At 45.5% G+C, this 23,972-nt stretch overlaps 1 long non-coding RNA gene across 1 annotated transcript in view; it reads left to right on the forward strand.

The window, feature by feature from the left end:
- Positions 1 to 11,370, forward strand: part of LOC143809392 (uncharacterized) — a 344,523-nt gene extending 333,153 nt beyond the window's left edge. The window contains exon 4 of the long non-coding RNA XR_013222262.1: positions 11,153 to 11,370. This is a non-coding gene — a long non-coding RNA (uncharacterized LOC143809392). The remainder of the gene's footprint in view (positions 1 to 11,152) is intronic.
- Positions 11,371 to 23,972: the final 12,602 nt, after the last annotated feature.

Here is a 23,972-nt window from a genome sequence, read left to right on the forward strand (position 1 = left end):
TGGGAACTGGTAGATTCTGGCAGGTACTAGTGGGAACTGGCGAGTACTGGTAGGTACTGACAGGTACTAGCGGGAACTAGCAGGTACTAACAGACAGGGGACTTGAGAATTAGCAAACGTGCAGACTAAGTGAGTTAACACATTGCCCATGTACCTCCCGACAGGTGGAGGTGCCTTAAATAATAAGTGTCTACCAGTCATTGGCTGGGGACACTTTTGGATGGTGCGCACTCTCTCTTTAAGAGACAGGGGTGTGTGAGTGTGCAGCGCCCCAGAGTCCTGGTCGTTGCAGTACTGTGGCTCCGCCACTATGGGGAGCTATGGTGCGTCTGATGGCACTGAAGGAGTTCATCTGATCAGGTATCACAGACACCAATACATTTCACAGTCGGGCCTCCGGGGGGAGCTAAGGGTTCTATTCACTAGGCCACTCCCCACCATAGTGGGTAAACTGGGGGTCAGGCAGGAAGTTAGATCAGAAAGCTGACTGGGTTGGAACCAGGCAACACCTTGTGGCAGAGGGTGTTGTGGGGGAAGATACAGTAGGGTCTCTGTCAGGGGTGGGATCCTGACAGAGGCTTGGCAACTTGAACGAACGTAACGGGACCGTGCCTGCTCAGGATAGCGGCGGTGCCCAAGGAAGGACTAGAAGCGAGATAGATTGTGCTGAGTGAGAAACGAGATCAAGCGAAAGGAGAAATACCAGTAGGGGTCGTGCTGTAAGACCGGAGCAACACCCTACTGAGGCGCACTACCGGTGGCCGGAACGCCGAGGGAGTATCATAACATTCAGCTTCAAGCAATACTCTAAACAGCGGCAGGACAGTCAGTCTAAGGCGGGCTGTCTAACTCAAATCACCTATGCAGTCTTGGGGGGCAACTTGTGGAGAGGGGCGACTCTAGGGTCCCGGAAGAGCTCCGAGCCTACCCGTCAAACGGGTGCCGTCCCAACCAGAACATCAGGGAGGGACGGAGGATTAGAAAAACATAATTTAATCGAGTTGTGAGGGAACTTAAGAAACAGACACAACAGTTGTGGGGGACTTTCCGTAAGCACAGCAGGGAAGGACCACAACACATAGCGCTAGAAGGAAGGCACCGATTTCCACCTGTGAGGAGGACTCTGGAGGTGCCATTGGACCGGCCGGACTTGCGCAGCCTGGTGAACCGTATTCCGGACTGCGGACCCAGAGATCTTCAGTAAAGAGGTAAAGAGACTGCAACCTGGTGTCCTCATTATTTACTGCACCGCACCACTACAGCCTCACCCCCCATCTACATCCTCCACACCTATTATTCCCTGTGCGCCCCACGGCAGGGTCACGGACCAGGGCCTAGCCGCCGTGACAAACCCAGAGCAGAGACTTCAGAGGCCCGGTACCGGGTACCCCTCGGCCCTGCGGCGGTGGGGGCGCTACAACTTGGCGTCACGAACAGGATCTACTTAAGCCTGAAGAATCAGGTCATGTGTGCCTTGGAACTGTGACTTGACGTGCTTGGACTGTATTTTATTGAGAGACTGTGTGCTGTGCCATTTGCCGCCAAAATCCGCCGCCATTACAGCGCTGAGGAGAGCGCGGGAAGAGAAGAGGGGCGTGAAGTGGGCGTAGGCAAGCTGGAGAGCGCGAACAGCAATGGCCGCCCAGTCTAAATATTTCTGTGTCTTGAGGACGTGTCCGTCAACAGCTGAGGTCCGCCTCCTGATCCTGTTTGGAGGGTGGAGACCATGGAGACGGGGCCGCCCACGAAAGAGACCGCGGGAAGAAGACATTGGAGAGGAGATAAAGATGGCGACACCAGAAGCACCGCTTGGGGATGGTCGAACTCGGAGAGAGGCTGGACAGCCCGGTGTGGCTCAGGATACACCGCCACTGCGGGAGCTGACCCTTACGGAGCCAACGATGGGCCGACCCCCCCGGCCGCCGTCGGAAGAGTGTATGGCCGAAGCCGAGGCCCGGCGGATCGCTGCCCACCTGGAGGCCGATGCCCGTGTGACTGCTCGGCTGGGCCAGCCCACGGAGGTCTGCTTGTCTCCAATGTCCCCTGATCCTCTCAACCCGGTCGCGGCTGAAAGTGCGCCGCCGACATCAGGCTTGAAGCTCACGCCTGAGGCCGAACACCTGCGGCGCATGATGGCTGCATGGCGAGCCCGACCACAACCGGTACCCCAGGTAGACTTACTCACTGTTGCGGAGCCCCCCTTGTCCCACTGGGGTGTAGTGGTCTCCTTCAACCCCCGATATGGACGCGGGGTTATCCAGGAGATCGGGGAGCCACTACAAGTCCACGTGGACCAAGAGGAGGTGGAACCTTGCAGTGGAAGGTTTGATCGTGACCTGGAGCCGGGCGATGCCGTCACTTACACCAGGTGGAGGAGAGCAACCGGCGAAGCGGGCTGGATGGCGCGGGGCGTCCAGCAGTGCGTCGCGCTTCAGGCCGCCGCTGCAACTCCCGAAGATAAACCTCCCGCCGATAAGACAACAGAACCTGATCCTGGGGAGCAGCGAGGGACTCGGACCCACCATGCACCGTGGGGGCGTGCCGGGTCCTCGGTAAAAAGAACATCCCGGCGAGGGATCCTGTCGTTGTTGGGGTGGGACCCGATCCTTGAACCAGCAGGACGACCCGTTGGTCTGGTGAGGCCCGGGAGGAAACCACCTTCCTCCCCGAAGAACGAGTAAGCATAATGCTTTAAAGATGTACATAGTTTTTAACTGTTGGTTTGTTGTTTCCTGATTTTTGCTACTGAACCCGTCCAGGGTTAACCCTTAAGGGGATCCTTTTGCGGACTCGGGGATCCTTATTGCTTTGTTTTTGTTTGATCTTTCAAAAGTTTTGCACAAAGTTTCCAGAACTGCTGAAATCATGAACAGTGCATGATCCGAACTTCTTGTATATAGTTTGCACCTTATTAAAGGCGCTCCCTACTGGTTTTACTTAAAGAAGGACTCTTTGTGAAGATACCCCACTGGAACCTTTGCTGAGTATGGACTGGTAGCTTGAGAAGGCGTGCTACCTCACAGAGACTTGGTCCCCTCTTAAAGGGGATGTTCATTTGTTGCGCTTAAACCGTGATATTGCTTTAAGACCGGAAGCAATAATGTCTTGACCAAAGAACGTGATGATAATGTTTATATGAGAGAGTTATATGTATTTAATTAGTTAATTGTGAAGAAATACTGATGATGTTCTCTGAGAAGAAAAAGGTGAAAGATAGAAGAAGGATGCAGTGGGCCCGTAGGGATAGATGCGGTGTCCAGCATGCATGATAGAGGGAAAGATAATGAGAAGGCTTAATGTTCAAAAGAAAATGTTTTAATAATGCTGATAGATAGTTAGGATAGAAGGTAAACCCTGAGTCCTTATAGGAGTCATGTAGAGATGGCTCAGTGCTCTTAACCCGAAAATAATGTTATGTTCTATACTGTGTATAGTAGTTGAAAAGGCAGTAGGCCCTGGCTGAACGGGGCGGTCCTGTAACTGAAAGGAGAGGCAGTAGGTCTGGTGCCGATAGGACAGGCGGTCCTGCAGATTTAAAGAAGGAGAATGAGAAAGTTAAATTACCTTATAATGTGATTATAGGAAGGTCTTTAGTGGATTTAGAGTGTAAGTCCTTAAAGGCAATGTTAAATTATTGTCCAACAATTTTGCACTTAGTAGAATACCCGGTTGGGTAACAGGAGTTATTTATAGCCTGTAATTTATAAAGTTAACCATGTTTGTAACGTTCAAGTGTCCTCACCTCCCATAAAGGGAAGCCTGTTCAAGTATACTTATTGTTATTACACTCAACGAAACTGTATGTCTTTTTGCTAACTTGTATTGTTGTTTTCTTCCCAGTCCCGGAGTACTGTGTTTAACCAGGGGGGAGTGCAGCGCCCCAGAGTCCTGGTCGTTGCAGTACTGTGGCTCCGCCACTATGGGGAGCTATGGTGCGTCTGATGGCACTGAAGGAGTTCATCTGATCAGGTATCACAGACACCAATACATTTCACAGTCGGGCCTCCGGGGGGAGCTAAGGGTTCTATTCACTAGGCCACTCCCCACCATAGTGGGTAAACTGGGGGTCAGGCAGGAAGTTAGATCAGAAAGCTGACTGGGTTGGAACCAGGCAACACCTTGTGGCAGAGGGTGTTGTGGGGGAAGATACAGTAGGGTCTCTGTCAGGGGTGGGATCCTGACAGAGGCTTGGCAACTTGAACGAACGTAACGGGACCGTGCCTGCTCAGGATAGCGGCGGTGCCCAAGGAAGGACTAGAAGCGAGATAGATTGTGCTGAGTGAGAAACAAGATCAAGCGAAAGGAGAAATACCAGTAGGGGTCGTGCTGTAAGACCGGAGCAACACCCTACTGAGGCGCACTACCGGTGGCCGGAACGCCGAGGGAGTATCATAACATTCAGCTTCAAGCAATACTCTAAACAGCGGCAGGACAGTCAGTCTAAGGCGGGCTGTCTAACTCAAATCACCTATGCAGTCTTGGGGGGCAACTTGTGGAGAGGGGCGACTCTAGGGTCCCGGAAGAGCTCCGAGCCTACCCGTCAAACGGGTGCCGTCCCAACCAGAACATCAGGGAGGGACGGAGGATTAGAAGAACATCATTTAATCGAGTTGTGAGGGAACTTAAGAAACAGACACAACAGTTGTGGGGGACTTTCCGTAAGCACAGCAGGGAAGGACCACAACACATAGCGCTAGAAGGAAGGCACCGATTTCCACCTGTGAGGAGGACTCTGGAGGTGCCATTGGACCGGCCGGACTTGCGCAGCCTGGTGAACCGTATTCCGGACTGCGGACCCAGAGATCTTCAGTAAAGAGGTAAAGAGACTGCAACCTGGTGTCCTCGTTATTTACTGCACCGCACCACTACAGCCTCACCCCCCATCTACATCCTCCACACGTATTATTCCCTGTGCGCCCCACGGCAGGGTCACGGACCGGGGCCTAGCCGCCGTGACAACCCCAGAGCAGAGACTTCAGAGGCCCGGTACCGGGTACCCCTCGGCCCTGCGGCGGTGGGGGCGCTACAAGTGCACCCTATGCACAGTGCCTGGGGATCTGCCTGGAGTGCGCAGACCCCAGGAAGCAACAGGAGGATGAAGGTGCATGGGACGAGGACCGGAACGGAGAATCAATTGGTGTCCCTGCTGGTGAGGGGAGCATGCAGGGATGCCAATACTACACCTTCCATCTTGATGAGTCCCAGTCCATCTTCCCCTATACGCTAAAGGACACGATATGCCCGGCAGCCTCTATGCCAGATCTTGAGCTCTGGGTGGGACAGTGGAGTCCACTCAGGTTTCTAGTATGGCATCCCACTGCATCAAATAGTAGACACTTGCTGACCCTAGCAACCCACTGGACTTGAACTTGGACTTGTTACTTCTTCTCTAAAGAAATTTCCCTTGATAAGATTTTAACTAGAGTATGCTCTTTCTGTGCAATACCAATAAATATTGCATTTTTGATATGTTTGCTGAAAAAGCTGAATCCGGAATGTTTGCATAGCATAGAAGCACCTGCAGGGCAGATTTCAAACATTCACTCTGTGCAGGAAATGGATGTTTTTATAGCTTGTCAATTTCAGATATTCTTACAATGGCAAAGTCTTATAAGGCAAACCACACACTGAGCAATGTGCTGCTATTAAGGTGTGGCTGAAAGACCCCCCTTGAATCTATTAGTCTGGGAATGAGAGCAGAGGAAATATATTTCTATACTTTGTATACCTGACTTACCACAATATTATTTCTGGGTAACCTCGGAGCCTTTATTTTTTCTGAATAAAAGGCTTGGCCACTCAGGCCGAAGTTGAGCACGTAATGATTGAAATAAATAATACTAAAGTATAACCATAACCCTTTTGGTGATGATATTACTATGCTCTATCAAACCAGTATATTCTGGACCTGCGCTATTCTGCATGCTGATTTTCTAAAAAAAAAGTAGAACTTGTGAATGTCTCAGACTTTCAGCAAACTCCTTTTAAATCCATCTAAGGCCAGGATCACACATACGCGTGATACGGCCGAGTCTCACAGGTGAAATCCCTCCTCTGGTGCCGGCACTTGGGAGCGGAGCGTGCAGCTCCATGTGTTGCTGTGCGGCTGCACGCTCCGCTCTGGAGTGCCGGCGCCAGAGGAGGGATTTCACCTGCGAGACTCGGCCGTATCTCGCGTATGTGTGATCCCGGCCTTAGGAAGTGTTTCTCAACTCTAGTCCTCAAGACCCCCCAACAGGTCATGTTTTCAGGATTTCCTTACTACTGCATAGGTGATGGAATTAATGCTTGAGTAGGTAATGAAATTATCACCTGTGCAATACTAAGGAAATCCTGAAAACATGACCTGTTGGTGGGTCTTGAGGACTGAAGTGGAGAAAGACTGATCTAAGGGCTCATGCAGACGACTGTATTTTCGATTGGATCACACTCGGGCCAATATTATTTTATGGGGCCATTCACATGTCCAATTTTTTCCTTGGATAGAGCCAATCAGGGGCAAAAATTGAAACAATCGGATCTCCACGCAAGTAAATGAGTCTGTGGAAAACATTAGACTCCACTCGGATGACATGCAAGTTCAGTCTAATTTCCATGGACTGATAGAATAGAGAAAATGGAGAAAAAAATTCTCCATCTTCTCCTCATCTGACAGAATAGGAGCACACTATGATCACAGTCTGCTAAGAGTTCCATCAGAGTGTGAGAATGTATATGCTCATATGATCCTAGCCTAAATAGTAGTAATAAATAGGGGAGGGAGGGGATACAGCTGAAGTTGTTCTCCCTTAGGGCTCATTCACACATAAGTTTTTCCCGTACGAGTGCCATCCGTTTTATATGGATAGCACTCATACCTATGACAGTCCAAGTGTTGGATCAAAATTTGGAATGCAAATCTGAAGGTCAATGAAATAATCTGACTGCATTCGAATGCCATCCCTGTGCTGTCTGTTTTTCACTAACTGATAGATAGGAGAAGGTGGATGTCACAGGGTCCTTCTCCGGTACCACACAATCAACAGAGCCAGCGAAGAGTGAACAATCCCAAGACCTTTATTTAGGCAAAAATATGAAAGGTCCATAGACGATCCATCACACAAAGGATAAAATAGTCCAGAACACGAATGCAGTTCAGTAACAGGATAAAAGTCCAACAATCCAGCAGACAGAGGATAGCATAGTCTGCCTCATTCAGAGGTCAGGAGGGGGAAGGTCGCAGGGGCTCATTGTTTCAACGAGCTAAGTCAATATGTCATTAGCATATTAGCAAACAATACTGTGGGGGCTGATATCAGATGGCAGAAACAGCCATTCATAAATTAGCAAACAACTCATCCTACAAGAGAACACCATGAAAAGAAGTAAAATAGAAATATACAGAAAAATGATACCCACATAGCATATCACATCATCACAACCTCTCCCCCCTCAGAATAAGTGAGCATGCAATGAGGTCTACACAGACCTCTGGCCTGCTCACTTTAGTCCACATTGCTCAATAGTTTATAGATCCTTGTATAGTGGCAGGGGTTGCAATAATCATGAGCACTTGTCCATAAATTCCCGGGTCCTGGCTTTATGGTCATACCAGGCTTTTTGACTGGACTGGGCTGTTCGCTGATGTTCATTAGCCAAGGTAGCTAGCTGGGCGAGACAGTCTCTCAACTCTAGAACGTAGGGAATGATGGGTGTTCCGGTGTCTGCGATATCTCCTTCCAATTGTTCTTTCAGAATAGTGAGAGGCCCACGGACCTTCTGCTCCCACAAAATGCTTTGTAACTCCCCAATGTCTTTTCCAAGGAGGATATCTGCAGGAAGTCCTCCCTTAACGCCAATCCAACACAGTTTTTCTCCAAAACCATAATCCAAACGCACCAACGCTTCACTGTATATATTTTCGGACACCCCCAGCCAGGACAATGGGAATTCCCGGGCCCTGGTGAATTGCCTCTGGTTGAACCAGACGGAGGTCAGCGATAGTCAGGAACGCCCCTGTGTCTCTATATCCCGACACTTTGTATCCATCAATTAAGACATCCTGTAGGTGGCAATGCTGTTGTTCTGTATTTCTGATGGACAAAGGCCGGAGACCGTACACTCCAGGAGGGGTATCTATGGCGCCGTGGTCGGTGGTCCACTCTGGTGGGGGTGGTGGTAGCTCTTCCTCAGGCGGGATGGAGTGCACAAGATGTACTGGACGAGGTGGGGCTGCGTGGGTCCCTCCGAATCCTGGAGGGACAGCCAGACTGCAAATGTCCAGTTTGCCCACACCCATAACATCTCCTCTCTGTGATACCCCAAGGTCGTGGTCGGAACTATTGGGGCCCAGGATTGTGAGGCGTGATTGTCATCGGCTTGCGACTAAGTGGAAGGGCAGATATAATCGGAGGGGGACGGGGGGCAGGAGCAGGCCGTGGTTCATTGTCCAGAAGCCTCCTCCATTGCGGTCGGATAGTAAGGACTTCATCGGCCAGGGCTGCAGCTCTATCCACGGTGCATGGCATGCACTCCCGGAACCATTCCCGCACCTCTGCGGGGCACTTGGCAAGAAATTGTTCTATAAGGAACAACTGTATAACATCTTCCACAGTAAAGGCGTTTTCTGCTTCCAGCCATCTCCGACATGCCTGGGAAATCTTATGTGCATACATCCTAAACGATCCCTCCGTAGTGCATGGGAGGTTTCGGAACTTGGCCCTATATGAGTCTGGAGTATAGCATGGTAATCCAGGATAGTCTGCTTTACAATGTTATAATCCCAATTCCGCTGTGAGTCAATGGTTCGGTAAGCCTCCGCCAGGCTACCGATCAGGAGTCCCACTAATAAATGCATCCAGCCAGAGTGGGGCACCTCCACCACAGCACACTGCTGCTCAAAGTCCTTAAAGAACCCCTCCACATCTCCGGAAGCCTCATCAAATGGCTTAAACTCTGTTTGGGTGATCCGTACAGGCTCCCGGATCGTTGGGTTTACATTCCACATTGCATTACTCCCTCTTTCAAGCTCCATTGCTTCTTGTCTCCGCTGTGCCCGGCAGGCAGCCTCCACCTTGTAATCCTGAGAGACGCCTGGGCCCAGAACCGCCATCTCTTCTTCGTACCACACCACCCACTGGCTTTTTGAGGTGGGGGTCCTTGTCTCCAGTGCTCATCCTTCAGATATATGGGAGGAGGTGGCCGGGCTGGCACCCACCAGTAGGTCAATTAAGGCCTCTTTCATCAGTCCCTGGTAATTCAGGCCCAGGTCTCTGGCTCTTGCCTGTAAACTGGATACAGTCCAATTTCTGTACTCACTCTGTGGGTGGTTCTCCATTAGGTTACGCTCTGTTGATCCCACCACTGCCACCAGTTGTCACAGGGTCCATCTCCGGTACCACACAATCAACAGAGCCAGCGAAGAGTGAACAATCCCAACACCTTTATTTAGGCAAAAATATGAAAGGTCCATAGACGATCCATCACACAAAGGATAAAATAGTCCAGAACACGAATGCAGTTCAGTAACAGGATAAAAGTCCAACAATCCAGCAGACAGAGGATAGCATAGTCCATATACTCTTCTTTCTCTCTGAGATGCTGTGAACACCTCATCATTCCACACAGGACTGACCTGTGACTCACCTCCCTGATATTTACAAGTCCATCTCCTCATTCAGAGGTCAGGAGGGGGAAGGTCCTAGGGGCTCATTGTTTCAACAAGCTAGGTCAATATGTCATTAGCATATTAGCAAACAATACTGTGGAGGCTGATATCAGATGGCAGCAACAGCTATTCATCAATTAGCAAACAACTCATCTTACAAGAAAACACCATGAAAACAAGTAAAATAGAAATATACAGAAAAATGATACCCACGTAGCATATCACACCATCACAGTGGAGAAACTTTTCTTTTTTCTCATCAGTGAAAAAAAAAATGATGAAACTCTGACCAAACTCTGATGAAAATCAGATGACACAGGTGAAACTGTTTACTGGTACGTCAAAAAATTGACATCTAAATGAGGCCTTAGTGTTTATCTGAGACACATGCTGTGAGAGGGAAGAAGGTACAGCAGCGTGAAGGCCTGTGATTGGCTCAGCGCATTCAGCAAAAGTCTACATTAATCTAAAGCATTTCCATTTTTTTACTCATCTCTCATTGCTCCAGTGATAGTCTCCCCATATCTCTCCTGCTGCCGCTGTCTCCCTCTGTTCTTCTGCACATTGAATTACTATACCAAGCCTGGACAAATAAGCCTACTCAAGCAGCTGCATGACACCTGAGTATTTAGGTAGCTCGTGTCATCCAACTTCTTACACGCTGATTCTGCTTTAATCATACTGAAAGACTCCTGACTAGGGATGGGAGAATCCAAACTGTAAAGTTTGGGACCATACCAAACACAGTGTTTGGTCACAAGGTCTCCAACACGGGTTTCCATGGGAAACCCGTATTACAGTTCGGGTCCAGTTCGGGTCCAGGGCCTGTAAAAGAAAACATAAAATTAATAATAAACATTATAAATATTATACTTACCTGTCCAGCAACACGTCCCTCCTGTCCCACTGTCTTCCTACCGCATCTGCTTCCGGGGCCGCTAATTACCTTCCGGCAGTATTCACTGCACTCGGCAGTCTTCGGCTTTTTCCTGCTGTGTTCATGCGGTGATGTCACGACACCACTACGCTCCAGTAAAAGCGAGTTTTGTTTTCCTGTTGCACCTGAGGTCTGGAAATTGCTTATTGAGACCGGCTGATCCTGCATTCCTTACACAACTTTCCCCTTTTATTCTGCTAAGGACGGCCCACCAGCCGGCAAGACCACTGTGACCGTTGGCAGCCATTATGCCCCCGCTCGGGGAAGTTTGACCCAGAGAGAGAATTGTTGGCAGATATGCAACAGATGTAGACTTATTTGTGTGCTGGAGTTTACACTTTTCTGACAGTAGATGGCGATGTTGTTGCTGTTATATGCTTAGGTGAATGTAATGCATATATTTGTTGTACTTTGGTTTCACTTTCTCTCTAGTAAAAGGTCTTTCAGACTTCCTGTTATGCTGTATTAAGAAGCTGATGCATGTACTTCATGTTCTGTGTAGATAAAAGTTGAATTACCCCACGTAATCTACTCTCACAAGTTTCCTCTGCAACCAAACTATGCAACAGGTTATGGGCCCAGCATAGAAGACAAAAAGGACAACAAAAATTGGCATCATGAACAGAATCGCAGCCTGTTGTGCCATTTACCTAAAGACCGGCTTCAGAATTGTGACACAGAGGCTAGTGAGAAACTGCAACAACAGGACGGCCCCCCGAGGAAGCTCATAACATGAAACGCGCATCAGGGCTCATGGTGGATGCGTCCAGCAGAGATCCCACATGTGTAAGCACAATTTGCGGCACTTTAGACAGTCTTGGTTGTTATTCCATTAAGGCCATATGCAATGTAGGAGGGAATACGTGTGAGGGGGAGATGTGATACTTTACTAGCAAATGATGTATTCATATGGCATCTTCCGTGACTTCTTATATTCCTCATTGTGATATATTGGGATAGCCCTTGAGTACAGCTAATGTAGGCTATGCTATACAGATGTGCATTTATATATTTTTCTGTTGGGCTCATCCTTTATGTCATCCACCAGCTCTCATCATATATGTACTTTGTGCAAATATTTTTTATGAGATTGCATTACCCTGTGTTCACACTTACGTACCTGGGCTTTGCGGACGGCTGCGTACTTCCTCCGTGAAGCTCCGCCCACTTCTGCACTTCTTCCATTTAGGTCCGCCTACTTCTGCATGCGTCCTGCACACCTATCTTTAAAATTGGATTGGACATGTGGATGTATGAGGATTAGTGATGAACGAGTTTACTCGTTGCTTGGGTTTTCCCGAGCATGCTGTAAATCATTCCGCTGCTGCGATGATGACTAAATCTCCGAACACTAACAAATACTCGGAGACCACCCGAGCATGCTTGGGAAAACCCGAGCAACGAGTACACTCGCTCATCACTAATGAGGATGTATGCGGATGCATTTTTTTTTACGAGCCTGCAGACCACACGGGAATGCAACAGTCCATTTATAGCAGAAGAGATAGTGGATCCAATGTCTATATTACAAAAAACATATTTAAAACTGGCTGCAGAGAGGGAGGGAGCACATGTGGGACAATGATTGTTTGCACTTTCCTGATCCTGATCGTCATCATTTTTTTCCACCTTTCACTCAGCAGTACAAAGCAAGTGTTGCTGTGCCTTGCCAAGTGGTACAGACTCTCCAGCTTGCTTCCAGCCCAGAAGACCTGTTGTTTTTTACCTTTTGGTATCGACAAAAGCACCTGCCACCATCCCACAGAAAGTAGGCCCAAAGGGCCATCGACAAGTTTGATCCTTCTAGCCAACCTGTCTGCAGATTGTGTGACAAAGCCAGTCACATTGAGAGAAGGTGTTCTTTAAATGGGAAGGTCCTGGAGCAGCAGACCAGTTCCCAAGAGTAAGGCCAGGTGCAAGTACAGTGCGTGCAGAATTATTAGGCAAGTTGTATTTTAGAGGATTATTTTTTATTATTGATCAACAACTATATTCTCAATCAACCCAAAAGACTCATAAATATCAAAGCTTAATATTTTTGGAAGTTGGAGTGGTGTTTTTTTTTATTTGGCTATCTTAGGAGGATATCTGTTTGTGCAGGTAACTATTACTGTGCAGAATTATTAGGCAACTTAATAAAAACCAAATATAATCTCATCTCACTTGTTTATTTTCACCAGGTAAACTAATATAACTGCACAAAATTTAGAAATAAACATTTCTGACATGCAAAAACAAAACCCCCCAAAAATAGTGACCAATATAGCCACCTTTCTTTATCATGACACTCAACAGCCTTCCATTCATAGATTCTGTCAGTTGCTTGACCTGTTTACGATCAACATTGCGTGCAGCAGCCACCACAGCCTCCCAGACACTGTTCTGAAAAGTGTACTGTTTTCCCTCCCTGTAGATCTCACATTTTATGAGGGACCACAGGTTCTCTATGGGGTTCAGATCAGGTGAACAAGGGGGCCATGTCATTATTTTTTCTTCTTTGGGACCTTTACTGGCCAGCCACGCTGTGGAGTAGTTGGAGGCATGTGATGGAGCATTGTCCTGCATGAAAATCATGTTTTTCTTGAACGATACCAACTTCTTCCTGTACCACTGCTTGAAGAAGTTGTCTTCCAGAAACTGGCAGTAGGTTTGGGAGTTGAGCTTCACTCCATCCTCAACCCGAAAAGGTCCCACAAGTTCATCTTTGATACCAGACCATACCAGTACCCCACCTTCACCTTGCTGGCGTCTGAGTCGGAGTGGAGCTCTCTGCCCCTCACTGATCCAGCCTCTGGACCATCCATCAGGCGCATCAAGAGTCACTCTCATTTCATCAGTCCATGAAACCTTTGAAAAGTCAGACTTAAGATATTTCTTGGCCCAGTCTTGACGTTTTATCTTATGTTTCTTGTTCAAAGGTGGTCGTTTTTCAGCCTTCCTTACCTTGGCCATGTCACTGAGTATCGCACACCTTGGGCTTTTTGATACTCCAGTAACGTTGCAGCTCTGAAATATGGCAAAACTGGTGGCAAATGGCATCTTGGCAGCTTCACGCTTGATTTTCCTCAATTTATGGGCAGTTATTTTGCGCCTTTTTTGCCCAACACGCTTCTTGAAACCCTGTTGGCTATTTGCCATGAAACGCTTGATTGTTCGGTGCTTCAAATGTTTGGCAATTTCAACACTGCTGCATCCCTCTGCAAGACATCTCACAAATTTTGGACTTTTCAGAGCCCATCAAATCCCTCTTCTGACCCATTTTGCCAAAGGGAAGGAAGTTGCCTAATAATTACGCACACCTTATATAGGGTGTTGATGTCATTAGATGCATGTGATGCAGGTGGGCTATAAGAACTTGACCATCCATGTGAGTCGAGTTAAAATGCCTTCCCAGGGATTAGTTATCATAAACATTGAGATGGGTGACGTGATCCTGCAGTAACTCTTGGCATGAATGTGATATAATACTGCCTGGATGATATTGTTGATATGATCAGGGACACTTTGCATACAGTCCCACGGGGATAAATACACCCCCTGCAGCGGGTCCTCAAGGTCCTAGTAAAGCATCAGCAGATAGAACACTCTGGCGGAGAGATAAGAAGTGTAAGACCTGCCGACCTAAACCCCGTTTTTTTCTTTGGAATAAATAACTGCAATCAATCGCGTCCTATAACCATCAACAAGATTCTTACACCTCTCATTTGGAATTTTGGACCACTCTTCTTTTGCAAACTGTTTCAGGTCTCTCATATTTGAAATGTGCTTTCTCCCAACAGCAATTTTAAGATCTGTCCACAGGTATTCAATGGGATTTAGATTCAGACTCATTGCTAGCCACTTTAGAACTCTCCAGTGCTTTGTTTCCATCCATTTCTAGGTGCTTCTTGGAATATATTTGGAATCATTGTCCTGCTGGAAGACTCATGACCTATAACACAAACTCAGCTTTCTGACACTGGGCACTACATTGCGACCAAAAATCCTTTAGTAATCTTCAGATTTCATGATGCCTTGTGCACAGTCAAGGCACCCAGTGTCAGAGTCAGCAAAATAACCCCAAAACATGTTTCGACCTCCATCATATCTGACTGTAGGTACTGTGTTCTTTTCTTTGTAGGCCTCTTTACATTTTTGGTAAACAGTAGAATGATGTTCTTTTCCTAAAAGCTCTATCTTGATCTTATCTGTCCACAAGTCACTTCCTAGAAGGGCTTTGGCTTCCTCATATACATTTTGGAAAAACTGCAGTCTAGCTTTTTTATATCTCTGTGTCAGCAATGGGGTCCTTCTGGGTCTCCTGCCATAGCGCTTCATTTCATTCAAATGTTGACGCATAGTTCAAGCTGACACTGATGCACCTTAACCTGCAGAACAGCTTGAATTTTTTGGAACATGATTGAGGCTGCGTATCTACCATCCCGCCTATCCTGCATTGCAACCTTTCATAATTTTTTCTCTGCCATCCACGTACAGGGAGATTAGCTACAGTGCCATGGAACTTCTTGATTATATTGTGCGCAGTGGACAAAGAAACATCAAGATCACTCGAGATGGACTTGTAACTTTGAGATTGTTGACATTTTTCAACCATTTTCATTCTCAAGTCCTCAGACAGTTCTCTTCTCCTCTTCCTGTTCTCCATGCTTAGTGTGCCACACAGGTACACATGCAAAGATTGAGTCAACTTCTCCCCTTTTTATCTGGTTTCAGGGGTGTTTTTCATATTGTCCACAGGTGAGTTTGAATGAGTGTCCCATGCTTGAAACACAATTTTGGAAAGGTGACAACAATTTCGTGTGGCCCATTTTTGGGGTTTTCTGTAAAATTTGCCTTTTTTTCTCTGTTTTTTTGTGCTGTTACAATTCACACAAAGGAAATTAACATGTGGGTAACAAAATATGTGTAATTGTAATCATTTTCTTGGTAGAAATACTTAATTTTCTTGTACAATTTCAAGGGTGCCAACACTTTCGGCCATGACTGTATAATACATGTAAAAGTACATATACATAAGGCTGCACAAATAAGGCTGTGCGGCACTCCGCTATAAAGGGTGCACGAATAGGATACCACTCCTAAATGTCTAAAAAGATAAATTTGGCACTCCAAATTTAGATGCACAAAACTTAGAAAGATTTTTATTGTATACGTAAAAGAATATGTAAGAAAATTACTTTTAATGTCTTGTTATCTTGACTTGGTGTAAAGCTGTAAAACGTTACATGCTCCGTTTAGTGGTTTTAACAGGAAATTAATATATAGAGCTGCTGCTTGGTTTTGCAGTCTTATTCTGCCTGTGTTAGCATTCTATGGGTTCATCAGGTCAAAAACACCAAACATGATAAGCCATCCTTCAACCCAACATGCTCATGTGCTCCGTTACATAATAGGACCTAGAGGCACAGAGCAAAACATGCAGAAACCATTGGTTCCATCCATAAATTAAACACAGAGGTTAAAGCCAATGCAAAGCGACAATCATCCAAAGTATTCAGTCCATGTAAAGTAAGCAAACTTGAAAGACAAGGAGGTCATGGAAAACAAGGCTGTTCTAGTTATCCAAACCTGGGTTTGTTTGAGAATCCAGAATCAACAATATGAAAACTCCACATGACTCTCCATATAATAAACAGAGAATGCTTACAAAACTGTACAAAACTGCGGACAGAGATCCATGCCAAAATTATCATTATTTTTTTAGTTTCTTTACTTTCATATAACTTTAACATGGAAATTTACAGTCATGTTTTGAAATAAACAGAGCCTAATTTGAAGGGTAAAGACTGTAAGGGTATATTTATAAGGAATTAGTCAGAAGAACAAATGTTATGTGTGCCATCTGGAACAGTGGCACATCATTGGTGGTGTTTCTTCCACCATCTTTCTAAGGCCTCATTCATACATCCGTGTTTCATGTGTAGAGACCGCAGGTAAAGAAGGATGCAGGGACAAATGGGAGCCAGAAAGCAAACAGCGTTTTTAACTTTTCTTTTAACTCCCAACCCAAAAATATAACAACAGTTTTCCACGCAGGGAACTTGAGTACAAGTATACAATATCACAGTAAATCCTAACTACTATATAGGAGGCCTGAACTATACCCGAAGAACGCTCACTTATCAGTGCTGTCTCAGCGATGTAGTCCCGGTGGTGAGGCTCCGTCAGCGACGTAGTCCTAGTGGTGAGGGAAGGCGGTGTCCTCCGACGTCGAACCCAGGTGTAGATTCGAGTCCAGAATGTCTTTTGCGGTGCTGCGTTACCTCCCGCAGGCGGACGTTGATCCGGGATAACCGTTTCCACGTCCAGAGAGGAGTCTTTTTGAGGAGAATTAGCAGAATTATCAGTATCAGTCACAGCTAAGAAAAACCCAGGAGGATCCGGAGCACTCTGTGGCAAGATGCTCCTGGGGAGCGCGGTAATACTGTCCCCGAGCTGATCAGCACTACCCCTCTGCCTGGGGGGTCGCTGACGACGAATGCGCCTCTTTTTGGGGGCTCTGGTAATTGCCCGCAGTGTCTGTTGCACGTTTTCCCCCTGCTTCTAGCAAGTCTCACTGCGGCCTGCATACACACGACAACTGCGCTGCAGTTTCCTCTCCTCAGAGTTTTCCCGCGCTTCTCTGTCCCTGCTTTCGCGCGTTTTTCTTTTTATCCTCTTCTCTCCCTGCGTCACTCTGCCTCCTGTCACATGAGCCTGGCTTCCCATGCGCCCCTCAAATCCGTCCCCCGGAACCCCGACTCCCGGCAACAATGGTTCCACCCGTCTGCACAGCTCACCAGGTCCCTGTCCCCTACACATGCATGTGTTCTATTCATGGTTTTCATATGCACATATCCATTCTAATCTATGGAGCTTTTCACGTGTCCATGTTTTCTTACAGACCGTGTGTCCATACAAAAATCAAAAGACAGGCAATGTTTAGTGGGTATATGTTTAGAAAGTATGCCAGAGAGAAACAAAAAAACCCTTAAAATGTAACTTTTAATTATTTCAATTAAGAGTAATTATTCAAAAATCACTAGGAGATAAAAAACAAGAAAAAAAACACCTCCTAAGTCCTTTAATAGGGGGGATGTTCAAACAACAACTTATAAGGCAGGGAATTCAGTGGTATATAGTATATGAATCCTACACTGGCACTAGGATTGGCTCTATAATCCACTGAATTTGAAATTTTTTTTTTTTTTTTTATCCATATGTGAAATTGTTTGCTGAAAATCTGATGCAAAAACAGTGATGAAACTCAGGAACCAAAACACTGATAACACTGATGTCATTTTGTGGCGTTAGTCAAAAATCAGACATCTGAAAGAAGCTTAAGAAGGTAATTCTTCATTCATAAGCCCCTTTGTGTTTGTTATGGAGCAAACAGGAGGGTCTTCAAAAAGCACACTATTATGAAAAAACTGCATATTTTTAAAATTATACCTCTAATTATACAAAAAGGTGATGATAGTGGTGGAGCCAATACAAAATCCAATTTTCTAAATGGCTTTGTTAAATGATTTTGCTCTCAATAGTAGCACAGATCATCCGTGGTCTGTGTTATGTCCTAGATTTGTTATTGCAGTTATTTACATTACAGACTATTTGCCCCAGTGATGGAAATCTAACAGAGCACAAACCATGGACAGTCCATGCTGCAATCGAGGGCAAAATTAAAAATCAGAACAGTAATAGTGCATGCTTCACTATAATAATTTTTATGTATAACTGGGGTACACTTTAATGTATAATTTCAGGTGACTTTTCAGAATAAATTGTCATTATATGACTTTTATCCTACATGTTTTCACCAGTTTTCAATCTATAGACTCCTACTGAGAGTTGTTTCTGAGCTAGTGAGTGGAGATGATGAGTTGCTATGATGTTTTCCATACACAGTGCATAGAGACACGATGGCTTCCTGCTCTCCTCTCTGTAACACATGTTCAAAAACAGCAGCAGCAGTATGTAGGACATTATACAGAAGTTATGAACAGTGTAGCTGTGAATCCAGCTGTGGGATGAAATAAAACACTAGAAAGCAGCTATGTGTTAGGCTCACCAGGTGAGGTTGATCTTATATAGTTTGTGTGGGAACACGGACCTTGGCTGTTGATGCAGCAAGTAAGAAGGTATGTGGGAAGCAAGGACTCGGCACACTTAGGGGTCTCATAAGCAGCAGGACGGGTGAAGTGGAACCCAGCAAGGATGAAAGGAAGTAAAGCACAGTATGCATAGAAAGTGGAGCACACCAAACAAAGTAGTTTAGAGTCTCAATCTCAAGACACAGTTGTGCGTCATAAGGGGTCTTAACTAGTTATAGGGAGATGATGTCTTTGAACCATGCCGGGCAACTTACCAAACCATACGTGGGGTACAGCAGAGGATCCAGTAGAAGGAAGCAGTGCCCGGGATACCGGGGAAAGGTGTGTAACGCTATGTGTGTCTTCCTTACTTCTACATCATTCTATCCTCCTTTCATCTACAGTTTATAAGGTCCCACAATTCATTTCACTTTCCTAAAAGAAATATTCATGCAATAAAAAAAGCAAAACAGTTTTTTTTATTGAATTTACATCATACAGAGAAATGAAATGTAGCAAAACTTTCCATATATGTATCTGTAAAATAACATTTTGGCTTAAATCATTGCTCTAAACTTACAGTATATTAGAAATATATATTCGGAATTATGAAATACTTTCTTTTCTTCGTTTTGAGCAGTTGTAGATGGGTGGCCTCCAAACTATTCTAAATAACTGTGTGGTTCCTCAAACCTGTCATTTGCCACATGCACATAAAAGTTAGAAAATGATGTACTATTTTGTATGAAGATTGTGATAGAAAAAAAAAACATTTTCCCTAAACTCAGATGGGATATAAACCTTACCACAGCCTAAAATGAAATACAGATTAAGCAATAAAACAACTTTTAACTCATTCTTTTTCATTTAAAAATCTCTATCTATTTTGTTTGACAACTCTATTGGATGGCGTGCCATTTTAATGTTTTTTTCATAGGTTTTTGCAAAGGATCGGGCATTAACTCAAGCAAAGCGTGACCAGACATGGTAGATCTAATCTTTAAGATGGAGGAGCTTTTGGCTGGGAGGAAAGAAGGCACTCTACTTTTGAAAAAATGTGGTCTTCTTGGCACTCCAGCATAGGCAACCTGCCCAATAATGCCCAGACCTCTAGCTCACCAATCAACCCCTCTCCAATTCTGTTGTCACATCATAAACTCACCATGATGTCCATGAGCTCTGAAAATACGTTTGCTGCTTTCACTTCTTCTCAAAGTACATATTGCGTCCAACTTATAGGACATAAAACTCCCTACAACAGTCCTCCCTCTAGTGTCATTATTCCCATCTCTTCATATGTTGTCTGGATATGGATCATTACGACAATGCCATAACTTACAGGCTCAGCTGAACATACAGTTCTAAAGAGTCCTATGCCCACAGTGCTAATGCCAAAACTGAATTTATGACCTGTAATAATTCAGCCTGTGTTTTATGTATGCTACCTTCCATACATATTCGTTTATTGTATTGAAGTTTTCTGACAATAAAAAGCAAATTTATAAAAACTAAATTTAAATCAGTTATTTAAATTAATAGGGTTGTACGGCGAGAACAAGTTACTTATCAGCTATCCAGGGAATAGGTAATAGCTTGTTTCTCCTGGGGGTCAGAACTCTGGGATCAGCTCCGATAGGAAGGTTGGGGAAGTTTTATCCCCATTAGGGGCCGTATAAATTGGAACGCAATGCACGGACTGACTGGAGGCTCTCCTGACTTGAGCGTGGCAGCTTCATATATTTCTATGGAGTTGTCACGCTCTACTTGGTAGAACCGCCGGTCAGAATGGAGTGACGTAGCAGTGCGCATGATTAAAAGCTGCTCCCTTCATTCCCTATAGAGCTGCTGAGTACTGCACTTGTCTTTTTCTGGCAGCCCCATACAGAATGAATGGACGCTAACGCATAAAGTAGTGTTACTTCTTAATGAATTAGTGCATCTTATTCCTTCACCCCCTTCTTTAAGATTGGTTTACAAGACATTAGTTTTAATGAATCAAGGCCACAGTGTGCAAATACCCTAAAGATTAACATTTCCAGAAGAGTGTTCAGCTTGAAAAACTTGTTGCTGGAGACCATAGTTGTATTGTGGTGCCTGGCCTTCCTAATAATGCTTAGTTGTTCTCTATGTCTCTGACTTTCTTTTTTAACATAAACTGTTTTTCATTATTCTATGGGACTACACCAAAGGCGCATTCCTGCAGCCTATTACACAGTGCATGAAGGCATCTGTATGTATAAAACATGTGTTTAATTGACATAGCGTGATAGACCATTGATGAAAAACATATATACAATGGTTTCTAAACAGACAATTTTCCATGCATGTTACACAGGTGGAAGGTAGAAGTAAACAGCAGATCTATTAACTCCTTGTACTGTAGACCTGTAACCATTACCAGTGATAAAAGAATGTATGTAATCTATGTGACGTGCCAACGTATGTAACACAAGCATGAGTGATACAATATGTTACCCATACATCACCCACTGTCAAAATGTTAGACAGGACCCAGTGTGCATTGAGAAAAGACCTAAGGTCTAATGTGAGCAGTGTCGTATAACGTGGGTGTCCCTAACGAGAAAGGAGACAGAGACAGGGGATAGCGAGATCCTAGAGAACAAGAGAAAAGTGACCGAAAGTACAGAGTGATCAATCGGAAACTGGTCCTGGGTCAAGACACAAAGCAGTAAGGCCCAGAGCAGGGGAGGACATAGCAATGCTGCAACTTTTGCAGGCGCTCCAGGACCCAAGAGGTAAGGGGGCACATGTCTACCTCCAAAGCAGGTCCAATTTTGCATTGGCTGCAAAGGGCCCCTATATATTGCGCTTTCACAGGGTCCCTTTTCTGTCTGTGTCCGCCAGTGACTCAGAGTTTACAACTCACAGAGGTAACAGGCCTAGAAAGGACAGAGTACGTAAGATGAAGAAATTACCCCAGGCGGGAGTTCCAGAGTGTCAGAGACAGAGATGATAACTGGACTGTAGTATTGAGCTGGGTAATGGTGAAGTGTAAAGGAACGCTGAAGATAGAGGATAAGAGAGGAAAGTTTAAAGAATTGATACTGTATGTGGAAAAATTCTCCATAATATAAAATAAATGTCCATCAAAATGTGTTCTAGCTATCTCCTGTATATAATCCCTCCCAAGTTATCGTTGAATGAAAAGTTATTTTTGACTCGTGGTCTCTCTTACTGAACTGTCAAACACCTGGTCCTGGTGTAACGAGGTGGTGGGGACTCTCACATGCCTCCTCTCCCCTGAATGCTGTTCACATGATGACGTGCGGCACGTCATGGATCATTAATGTAAATGTATTTGTTATGTACCATGTACTGTAATGTGGATGTCTTTAATATGTGTTCCGTATAGAACTAGGGTGAGAACAGAATCTTAGGTAGTATAGGACCATAGGGGGATTAGAATAGTGGGGGCATCATAGAGATAGGGAGTACAATAGATTAGGAATGTTGGTTAGGTACAGTTAGCATAGGGGTTGTCAGTAGGGAGGAGTTAAAACAGGGCAGAGCATAGGGATATAGTTAGGACACTTCCTGATTAGAGAGCAGAGCCCGGGCAGCTTTGACTAGGGCAAGGTGCATGCAGTAGTGAGAGCAGACAGTCGGTTGGCCATGGGGATAGAGCTGCTATGGCAGGATGGGGCCCCAGGCTGAGGATCATGCCGACGGGCACTAGCTTAGCAAGGACCATCGCAAGAAGAATCCAGGGTCTACGACTGGGGCAGGAGTAGCTGAGATGGTGCTCCTGGCACCTTTCCCTATTGGAACCAGGCAAGGGGATGGCAGAGAGCTGGTGACACAGGAAATATGGACGAGGCAGAGATTGTCTAGAAATAAGGCCGTGATTGCTGGAAGAAGAGAGATAGAGCTAACAGGAAAGATAGAGGCTGCCTGGAAGGCAGGGAGAGATCAGGAGATTCCCTGTTGTGAATTTGGATTCTGGGCTCCCCCGATGGCTACTGGTGGAATTGAACTGTGTCTTCATCTTCTCTGTTCACCTGTTCCCATCAAGATGTGGGAGTCGCTATATAACCTTGCTGCTCTGTTAGTTGCTTGCCGGTCAACAATGTTATCAGAAGCCTCTCTGTGCTTGTTCCTGCTCCTAGACAACTACTAGATAAGTTGGACTTTTGTCCATGTTTGTTTTTGCATTTTTGTTCCAGTTCACAGCTGTAGTTTCGTTACTGTGTCTGGAAAGCTCTTGTGAACAGGAATTGCCACTCTGGTGTTATGAGTTAATGCCAGAGTTTTAAAGTAATTTCTGGATGGTATTTTGATAGGGTTTTCAGCTGACCATGAAAGTGTCCTTTCTGTCTTCTGCTATGTAGTAAGTGGACCTCAAATTTGCTAAACCTATTTTCATACTACGTTTGTTATTTCATCTTAATTCACCGCCAATACATGTGGGGGGCCTCTGTCTCCTTTCGGGGTATTTCTCTAGAGGTGAGCTAGGATTAATATTTTCCTCTGCTAGCATTATTTAGTCCTCCGGCTGGTGCTGGGCATCTAGAATCAACGTAGGCATGCTACCCGGCCACTGCTAGTTGTGTGTTAGGTTTAGTTCATGGTCAGCTCAGTTCCCATCTTCCAAGAGCTAGTTCCTATATATGCTGATGCTATGTTCTCTTGTCATTGAGAACATGACAGTTTGACCGGCCCACTAAAGGGTTAAAAGCCTTGGCTGAGAAAGGAGAGAAATAAGAAGTCTGCTGAGATTTTTTTTTTTTTTTTTTCTCCTTCTAATCTTTGAATGGCTCTGTGTCCACCTGTTTGTAATGGATCTTCAGAGTGTAACTGCAGGTTTGAATAATCTCGCCACGAAGGTACAAAATTTGCAAGACTTTGTTTGTCATGCACCTGTATCTGAGCCGAGAATTCCTTTGCCGGAATTTTTCTCGGGGAATAGATCTGGGTTTCAGAATTTTCGAAATAATTGCAAATTATTTTTGTCCCTGAAATTTCGCTCTGCCGGAGATCCTGCACAGCAGGTCAGGATTGTGATTTCCTTGCTCCGGGGCGACCCTCAAGACTGGGCTTTCTCATTGACACCAGGGGATCCTGCGTTGCTCAATGTGGATGCGTTTTTTCTGGCCTTGGGGTTGCTTTATGACGAACCTCATTTGGAGCTTCAGGCAGAAAAAACTTTGATGTCCCTATCTCAGGGGCAAGATGAAGCGGAAATTTACTGCCAAAGATTCCGTAAATGGTCTGTGCTTACTCAGTGGAATGAGTGCGCCCTGGCGGCGACTTTCAGAGAGGGTCTCTCTGATGCCATTAAGGATGTTATGGTGGGGTT

Source organism: Ranitomeya variabilis, chromosome 2 (assembly GCF_051348905.1).
Source record: "Ranitomeya variabilis isolate aRanVar5 chromosome 2, aRanVar5.hap1, whole genome shotgun sequence".
Classification (NCBI taxonomy): domain Eukaryota; kingdom Metazoa; phylum Chordata; class Amphibia; order Anura; family Dendrobatidae; genus Ranitomeya; species Ranitomeya variabilis.